We start from the raw sequence: 10012 nt of genomic DNA, 5'->3' as shown, positions 1-10012 counted from the left end.
TGTTTTAGTTAGCTTCCTAATCCTGTGAGAAACACCAAAATCAACTCGGAGAACATGATTCTTTGGTTTGCTTTTCTCTATCACAGTTTATTATCAAGGGAGGCCAGGGCAGGAGAGTACAGGAACCCAGAGACAGGAATGGAGGCTGAGACCATGAAGGGAGGTTGCTTACTAGCCTGCTCTTCAAGGCTCTCTTTCCATTCTTATACAACCTAGGATCAGCTGCCCAGGAATAACACCACTCACAGGCAGGCGGAGCCATCTCACATCAATCACTAATCAAAAAAAAAAAAAAAATGCCCCAGAGTCCTGCCCAGGCCAATCAGATGAAGACAATTCCTTAGTTGGATTTCTTTTTTTCCCAGTGACTCTAGTTTGTGCCAAGTGAAAAAAAAAAAACTCACCAGCAAACACATAGCAATTATATAATTCAAGTATAGTGAGTCTGCACACATCGAAAGGTTATGTTTTCAAAACAGAAACATATGGGCAGGCAAGATGTCTCAGCTGATAAAGACTCCTGCCTGATGACCTAGCCCCATCCTCAGGACCTACAGGGTAAAAGGAGAGACACAAATCCAGAAAGTTGTCCTCTCAAATGCACAGCCCCCCACCCTGCAATATGCACAAGCGTACATTAATTAGTTGATGATCAAATGGAAAAGCTGGGTTAAAAAGAAAAGATCTTAGGTTCTCAGACTGATGATATTCATCTCCAGCAGCATCAGTCTTAAATGGTTTCTATAAACCACTGTCCAGCTTATCTTGCATCAAACTTAGTGCAAAGGTCTCACAAGTGGGAGCTCTGGTGCTCCATCAGCTTTGAAGGTTCTGTAGGATTAGCAGCCATGGAGGATAATCTTCATGGATTACTCTGAATTTTAGAACACATGCAACTAAAGCCACAGTGATAGTCCATTACTGAGCTAGGAGGAAAATAAGCACGTAGAAAACTTCAGTTTTTAAAAATGAGTTATTTGAATGTTAAATGAATAAAGAGCAGTAATAACAATGTAAACAAAAAGTCCAGAATTTCTATTCTTCTATTTTAAATAATTCAAAGAACGTCTAGTCACTCATGATTGTAGTAAGTGGAAGGACAAGGTTTCAAGAAAAGAAACAGCGTGGTGTTCCCCCACAAAGCTGAATGTTCTTCCTTTCCAAGAAAGTATTCTTTTGCAGGGCATTCCAACCACATTTTCTTCTGCATTAGTGAATAAAACTCTGTTGGGCTATTTATTGTTAAGTGCATCAGCTACTGTCAGCACCAAGTGTCTGAAGATGTAGACAGTTCTAAAAATTAAATGCTTACACACACATATATGTAGCTCTTTAGCCTCTAAGCATATGTTAAATAAAAATTATATATATGTATATATATAATTTAAAAATCTTTTCTTTCCCATACAATAAAGACTGAGAGTTTAAAAACCTCAGATCTCTGACATTCAGGAGCTGAAATGAGAGGCACAGAGTGAGTGAGAGAGAAATCTCGAATGCAGAACAGACAGGAGGCCTTGGAGGGATACAGGTCACATCCCATGAAGATGCCAAGACACAAACCAGGCACGCCACTATTCCACACGTACTTTGTGATGCCGCAGCTTGTTTTCCTATCTTTGCCTCTTATTTCTGCAGTTTTCAAATTGTAATATAATGTCATAGTTAAACTTCTATGCAGAGCTAACAAGCCAGACATATTTCTTTAACTTACCTGCCTTCTTAAAAAAATTATAGATAGCAACAAAGAAAACTAAACTCCACATTTCAGTCACCACTTTCAGAAGGATTACAAATACACATGAGTATTTGTTTACGTCCATGTGATTATACCTTATACACACATTTTCACATGTGCAGCAACTGCTTTCTTTAGTAATGAGGAAGGAAACAGAAACTGTGGTTCTCCAAGGACAGGCCTCACGGGGCTTTCCACACTGTGATTCGTACGAAATGAAGAACTGACAAACACTTTTCACTGCATTTGGTAAATAATGTGCTTCTAATTCAACCTTCAGAATGTTTTTTATGATTATTATTGTTCATATTTTCACTTTTCTATCAGTCTGTAGGAACCTTCATGTTCAAAGCTACTTGGACAGTCTTCCTGTAAAGGTGAGTAGTTTAAAATGGTGTTACTACAGCCCTCCCTATGTGCTCCCTTCAAGAAGCAGATGATGTGCATATGTGTTTACCTCCATCCTGTATCCTCTCTTGATACAGACTCGGCCTGTAATATGCAGTCATTGTCAAGTAGTTTGCATGGGAATGATTTTGTATTAATGACTATACAATACCATTATAATGTGATATAAAATCTTTACGGGAAATGGCATACCTAAATGAGATCACTTTGTTACTTTTCTTCCTAATCAATGGCCAAATGGGAAAATGTGATGAATATGCAAATAAATACTGAATTTCAGCCTGTAACGCCTCTCATGAATTGGCTTCCTGTGAGCACGGCCTACACGTGGGAGCAGAAGTGCCGAGCACACAGGCAGGTGCTTTTGTTTTCTTAAACTAATATGGTTTACGGTTAAAAAGTAAAACTGGCAGAAGGCAGAGTGAAAAACCCACTAAAACACAGCAGAGGCACCTGCACATGAACACCAGAAGAGCCCAGGATCCTGGAAGCCTGCGATTTGAGAGATGGGAAGTGTGTATGGGGGTGGGCAGAAGGTTATTGCTGGGTGTGGTGATGTGATGGGAGGTGTCTGGAGAGAATCTAGTTAGATAGCAGCCAGCATGCTGGAAACAAAAAGAAGGTCACATCTATTCAGCAGCTAAAATGTGCTAATACCAAATTAGATGCTTGGTCAGCATAGCCACCGCTGCATGTGGTAAGTGCTTAGACCTCAGAGAAGCAGTTCATTATCTGGCCTCAATTTGCCAGTCTCCCACTTCAAACCCAACTGTAGCCATATATTTAATGTCATATTTGCAGAAAATGTAGCCCCCTCCCCATTTATGAAACAGAGTCAATCTCTTTCTCCCCCCAGAGAGCAACATTTAATCACTCCTGTATTGTTGGGGGTTATAATTGGGATTGTGATCATTGCCTTTCCTTGCCTTAGGGGCTTTGTGCTTTCCAAGCCTTCACAGCAAATTCCAGACTCACGCACAAAGGTTCACTGGTGACCGACCCACAGGCACCTTTATCACGTGTGTTTCTTTATCAAAAGAAACTTTCCAGTGTTCTTCAGTTTCGGGCATGGTTTATAATTGTTTTCATTCCACACTGGCCTTACATCAACATATTGTATAAATAAATATCTGTTAGTTTTTTTTAATATGATACCTATTTTGCACATTCTTTAAAAAAAATGGATGAAAATAATTTTAAAAGATGTACACTGCTGCCTGATTTCTGAGAACTTAGGTGTACTTGCTTTACAGGAAATCCAAGGGCTTTCTAGGCAATAAAGATGTCAGTGTTATAATGTCCCTGGTGTTTTGGTCACTATTAAAAGAATCATGTATCAAATAAAGTGCAGTTGGCCCCCTCATGACCACCAGCACTGCATCTGCAGATGCAGGCAGTCGTGCAGCATCATAAATGACACTCAGACCCTGAAGAGCGTAAGGAACACGAGCTTACAGAGAGATTTCATTTGAACAGCTTACACATTGCTAATTCTATGGGTGACAGACATGTCTAAGGTTCTCTTTATAAGCTTTGAATACATACCCTTTGCCTGTCATATCCTTCTAGATTCCGAGGAACTATTTCTTTCTTTTTTTGTTTTTGTGAAAAGATTAAGGATTAAACAGATGAAAATCAAAAGAAAGCACAAGCAATGCTGGTGGGATTTTCTTCTCTGCTATACTTTCCTTAATAAGAGATCTAAAATTGTTCACTACTCCATAAACAAACAAAAGAGCACAAACGCAAGCATACACGTCCTTCATGCCTCTGGGGGTCGCCACGCAGAGCAGCAGGAACTGAGAGCAGCTGCATTTGTGTGTGTCCAGTGCAAAATGAAACTATGAAATCTCTTTTGAAAAATGTATTCATAACTCTTAGGCAGAGCAAGGAAGGGTATACGGGAGAGTTTAGCGCGAGGAAATAATATGATTATATTATATTCTCCAAAAATTTAAAAATTAAAAACAAAAAATAACTGTTAGGAAGAAACAGCTGGCATTTGACCTGTAACAGGCCCCCCAGATCTCAGCATAACTGACACTGGGATGGAAGTACCATTTAAGATTTAAACCCAACACACAGGCAGCAACACATGCCAAAACCAAAATGAAGATTTAACTCATCAAAGTCCATAGTTCTGGGGAAGTTCCTAAATGTTTTTGTCTTGCTTTTTGGCCTCTGTAGTTCTGCTTTTCGCTCACTGTTCTTGCTAATTGTGGTGTGTCATTTCACAACGTGTTTATTTGTGCTTGAAAGCCCACCCTGAGAAAGATTTGGGACTCCAGGCAGATTCTGAATATGCAGTGTCATTATGAGTGGGACAATAAAGACTTTCTATTGGCTTGAGCCTGTGTCCAAGTGGTCTCTGGTGGATACCTCACAACAGAACCAACTGCAACCCCCAAGTCATACTCCTAAAGGTCTGGAAAACACCAGTATTGAATCTGATAGCATCGTGGTTTTCAACATCTGGGTTCCGCCCCGCCTTGGGGTCAAATGAGCTTTTCACAGGGGTCTCCTAAGACAATGAGAAAGCACAGATATTTACATTACAATTCACAACAGTAGCAAAATTACAGTTATAAAATAGCAGCAAAAATAATTTGTGGTTGCAAGTCACCACAGCATGAGAGACTGGGTTAAAGGGTTGAAGCGTTAGAAAGGTTGAGAATCACTGTTGTTGCAGAAGCATGTGAGCCAAACAAAAGGAAGACAAAAGGTCATGAATTCAATTCACTGCCTTCTTTGTATGCTGCCCCCTCGTGTGTGTGTGTGTGTGTGTGTGTGTGTGTGTGTGTGTGTGTGTGTGTGTGTGTGTGTGTGTGTTGGTTTTTATCTCAAATGTTTACTTGAGTAGACAGGGATTTCAAAACAGCATGACTGCCACAAAAGAGTAAAATTTGTCTTAGAGCCACAGGAATATAGGGGTTCAGTTCTGACAACACAGCTGGGGTATTGCATATTTATTTATTAGAAATTTGCAGAGTCTCAAGGACAGTTAAGGCTGCGGTTTGAATGCATTACTTTAAAAGTTTAGGACTTGCCGATGTGACAGGATTCCTAGGTGGCCTTTCAGAAATGTTTTAAAGGTAGAGAGAGAGTTCAGTGGGTAAAAGCACTTTTGGTAATGGCTCACACCTTTAATCCCAACACTTAGGAGGCAGAGGCAGAAGCAGGCAGTTCTCTGAGTTTGAGGCCAGCTCGATCTACAGAGCAAATTTTAGGACAGCCAGACCTACACATAGAAACTCTATCTTGAAAAATAAAATAAAATAAAATAAAATAAAATAAAAGGCACTTGATGTTCTTAAACAGGACCCAGTTTAGTTCTCAGCATCAGATGACTCTGAACAGCTGGCAACTCTAGTTCTCCAGTTCTAGGAGCTGCTAAGACCACCCGAACACACATGCTATACAAGCATATACACAGGCACACACAACACACATACAGGTAAAATAAAAATTTGTGAAATACACAATTTAAACAGAAGGCATTTACAGTCAGAATAGGCCTACATTTCCTTATGAAAAGACTGAAGAAAGTTTACCTCTGCCTTGAATTCTGTGTGAGAACACATCCCTCACATTGCTACTTGGTAGAAGAGCTCAGTCAGACCCTCAGCAGACAATCATCAGCTAACTAAGCCATGATCATGGGCTTCTTGTCCTCCAGCACTGTGAGAAATAAATTTCTGTTCTCTATCTGATACTCACCCTCAGACATTTGTTAAAGCAACACAAAGCAGGCCAAGTGACTTTTTGCAAAATCAGGTGTACAGAGCTCTCCTATCACAGAGGTTGTTATGCACATGCCAGCCAGCTAAGTTAGGTAAGATGGTATTGTGGACTTATGCATTTCAAGAACTCTAATTACAATCAAAATTCTGTGCCTCTAAGAGAATAAAATCTTCCACAAGGTCTGAAGATAGCACTCCTAGGGCAAAAGCACACTGAACATGTGGTAATATATGTCAAGAAGATAGACAATAACCGAGTTTCTTCCACATAGGAGAGAAGATGGAGATTAAAAAATAACCCGTGTAATTGCTGACAATCAAAGTATCGAATGTGCCTGAATTGTTTCAATTTCCCTCCCCAGTTAAACAGACATCCCCAGCTGTGCTCAGAGCAAGGAGCAAAGGCTGTTTCTGCAAAGGAAAGAAGTAGAGAAAGAACGTGTTACTATGGAAGAACTGACTCGGGAGAAAGGAGACTGGGAAAGCACATGGTGGGTCTCTCTTTTCTCTGAGAAAATAGAAGAGAAAGCTTGAAGGAAGAGACATTGTGCTATATTCATACCAAAAGACTAGAGTTCTTTCCTTTCTAATTCAAAGGAATGCTGAGAAGGAAATTAAAACACACACACACACACACACACACACACACACACAGACACAGAGAGAGAGAGAGAGAGAGAGAGAGAGAGAGAGAGAGAGACATACACACATACACAGAGAGAGAGACTCTTCCACACAGAGACACATATAGAAAAACACATAGAGACATATACACATACACAGACATAGATGCACAGGAAGACTCACCTATACACATAGACACATACAAACACAGAAACAGACAGACAGATAGACACACACACACACAACGCACACATACGCACACACACACACACACACACACACACACACACACACACTAAACCCTCCTTAACTCTAAGGTTTCAGCAACAGATTTTGCACTGGAACCAAGACAATCTTTTTGGATATAAGCCCAAAGCATCTTGGCAAGATTAAGAAGTGGTGCCCTGTCCTGAGTTCACGTATTACACAGGGGAGATTGAATAACATGGAGAGATGCCTCCATTTTGAATTTACACGTTTGGGTATCTTTGGCCTTTTGTATGTTTTATATCCTTTATTTCATTGTCATTATCTTTAAAGAATAAAATCTTATTGTTCAGTTGTTCAAAACAAGCATGAATTTTCAGTAACCGCATTAGTATGGTCTAAACACTGTGTCTTTCCAAACTAAAATTTAAAATCTAGGACCACTGAGCATTATAGATCATACCTTTAGTCCCAGCACTGAAGAAGCAAAGGCAGGGGAGAGCTCTGTGAGTTAGAAACCAAACCAGTCCACATAGGAAGTTTCAGGACAGTCAGGGCTGCATAGAGAATCCTTGCCCTCAAACAAAACAAAACAAAACAAAACAAAAAACAGCTGATCAAACAAACAACAAAAACATACAAACAAGAACAAAAATGCTATAAAATGTGGAAGGCCGTGTTATAATATGAAGACAGAGGGTCTTTGGGAAACTAATAGACCATGATGCCCAAGACTTAGCAAAGACAGCCCTGAAAACTTGCCTTGCTCCTTATACCCAAGAGGAGACAGTTGACAGGCATCATTTTACCACATTCCATATATGTTGTGCCATCATCATGGAATTCCTGGATTACAGAGCCACAGCCGTTTAGGATGTCTGGTAGATACCTATCTTGTGATAGACATTCACCTTCCCAGCTCAGCATGGGTTTGTGAAACAAGCTCTATTCTGTCTGACAAGACCTAAAATGATCACAAGATCATTTCCACAATAAAGAATGCTATTTCCCATGTCATAAATTAGGAATGTGAAAGACGTTATAACATTTGACCATTGATGACCTTCTCATTGTTCGGGCACAGAAGACATTTCTAGATAATATTTTTATTTATTCTTTGAAAATTTTAAGTGTATATATTCTATTATATACATCCACGACCACCCCCTCCAATTTCTCTAATTCCCCCAGCCCTGTCATCCTTGAAATATCTTTCCTTACCTTTTGTGGTTGCTGTAATTAATAACCCCTGAGTACAATTAGTGCTGTCTACATGTTAATGGATGAGGGATCATCCACTAAGCCAGCAGCCACATCTCCAAAAGAGAGTACCTCTCCATCCCTCAGCAATTATCAACTGATAATAGCTTCTCCACCAAGCTGGGGCCTCAGGAGACTCTCCCCAATCCATGCCAGCATTCTGAGTGACTTAACCCTTCAGGTCTTATGAAGGTACCCACAGGTACTGGGAGTTGATGTATGTAATAATATGTAATACCTATGTCCAGAACCCTGTACTTCACAGCTCTCCTCCTCATCTGTCAGCTGTTGCAGCCTTTCTATTCATTCATCCAAGATATTGCCCGAGTTTTGGATATAGAGAACTACATATAGATGATTCACCCATAGCTGACTGCCCACACTTATGCTTGGCATTGTAATCATATATAGTTTCCTGCATTAATTGCTGTCCACTGTGGGGGAGGGGGATGTTTCTCTAACCAAAGTGAGAGCAGCACAGACATATGCGCAGAAACACAAAAAGAGAGGCAACATGACCACTCCAGGACCTCCGGTCTCCCTGCTTATTAGTTTTTAACCAGATCTCTCATGTGGAGTCTGCAGAGTGGGCCTTGTATCTAGTCAGACTCTGTTATGTTGTCATGCTGAAGCCCCCCATGCCACCATGTGGTAAATCTGCCAGACAGATCTGTGTCATAGCATGCAGGGCCCAGTGCTGTGCAAGGCCATTGATAAAAAGACATCTTTTTAAAAATGGATTAAAAACCTTTGCTCACAAAAGTTAAATGGTTAATGATGTATTTGCCATTTTACTGAAAAGGTACATGTATGCTAATGAATGGGCATGGCTCTGCTCCAATAAAATTTTATTTATAAATACTAAGCATAGTGACATATAGCCTAGGCACTACATACATAAGAAGTAAGATATAACATAAGTTGTTCTAAGATACTAGAAGCAATCACAATTTTTTTCTCACTGTTTTGTCACTTAGCATGATGCTTCTGTGAACAAATGTGTAGGGTCTCCCCCACATTTCAACCAATTCCTTGTCAGGACCAGCAGGGCTCTTCTAATTCAATTCTGACCTTGTCTTACTGGATGTCTCTTCTGAACACAGATGGTGAGGGCTAGCATCCAAGACTGTCTTGCACACCAGGTGCCAATTGTAAACCCTTGGCTGTAGTCTGTGCTTTTAGCCAACTGGCTATGGATCGGGCTTCCCAAGTCTCCCTCTGCATCTTTGAGGAATTTGCTACAGGTTCACTCAACCCTGGAGCCACTTCTCTATGATTGGCAGAATACTTCTAAAACACGTGGAAGAACAGCATGTGTCCCGGGGGGCGAGAGAAGAAGGAGACCAAGCAAGATTCTGTTGTCAAGGTCTCATTTTTGGGATGAACGTTGAGTGAAACAGCTTTTAAGGCTTTCAGGTAGGGGATGGGGTGACCTTACAGAGAAATATGAAGGGGGGGGAGATGAGGGTATAAGGCAGTGATAGCTGGAGGCAAAGAAGTCAGGAGATGAGGTCAGGTGGTGGAGACACTGGGTGTTGACTGAGGAGATAACTGGTATCTGCTAAGGGAGCTGAGGCATCCCTTGAATGTTATCTTCCTGTGCCGTAAATTCATGGGAGAGGCTTTGTCCAACAATCTTAAGACTTATGGCAGTCATCTTAGGGGTGAGTCTCTGTGGCCAAACAGCCCAAAGTCACCTAGCCACTTTGAGCCATGCAGTCAAAAAGCGGCTAGGCCCAAATCCAATACGGCTCCGTGCAAGCATGGAGCGGGACAAATGAAACAAGCAGGGACTTCTGTGCCTTGTGTGGGCTGCCCTGTGTTCAGCTCTCCGTAGTCTTCTGGTTTTGTGTAGGCGTCACTGAAGAGTTATGCTTGATTATTTCTTGGTCAATTGCAGTGGAATTTAGTCTCTCAGCTAAATTCTTTCCATCTTCAGAAATCCAGGACTGGGGATGAAATCCAACCTTATACTGCCAAGATCTTTCAGTGGCCAGCCCTTATCTTAAAGGTGTATAGGACCTCACCCATCGGG

Source organism: Rattus rattus, chromosome 6 (assembly GCF_011064425.1).
Source record: "Rattus rattus isolate New Zealand chromosome 6, Rrattus_CSIRO_v1, whole genome shotgun sequence".
NCBI lineage: Eukaryota > Metazoa > Chordata > Mammalia > Rodentia > Muridae > Rattus > Rattus rattus.
Note: the sequence above shows the minus strand (reverse complement) of the source record.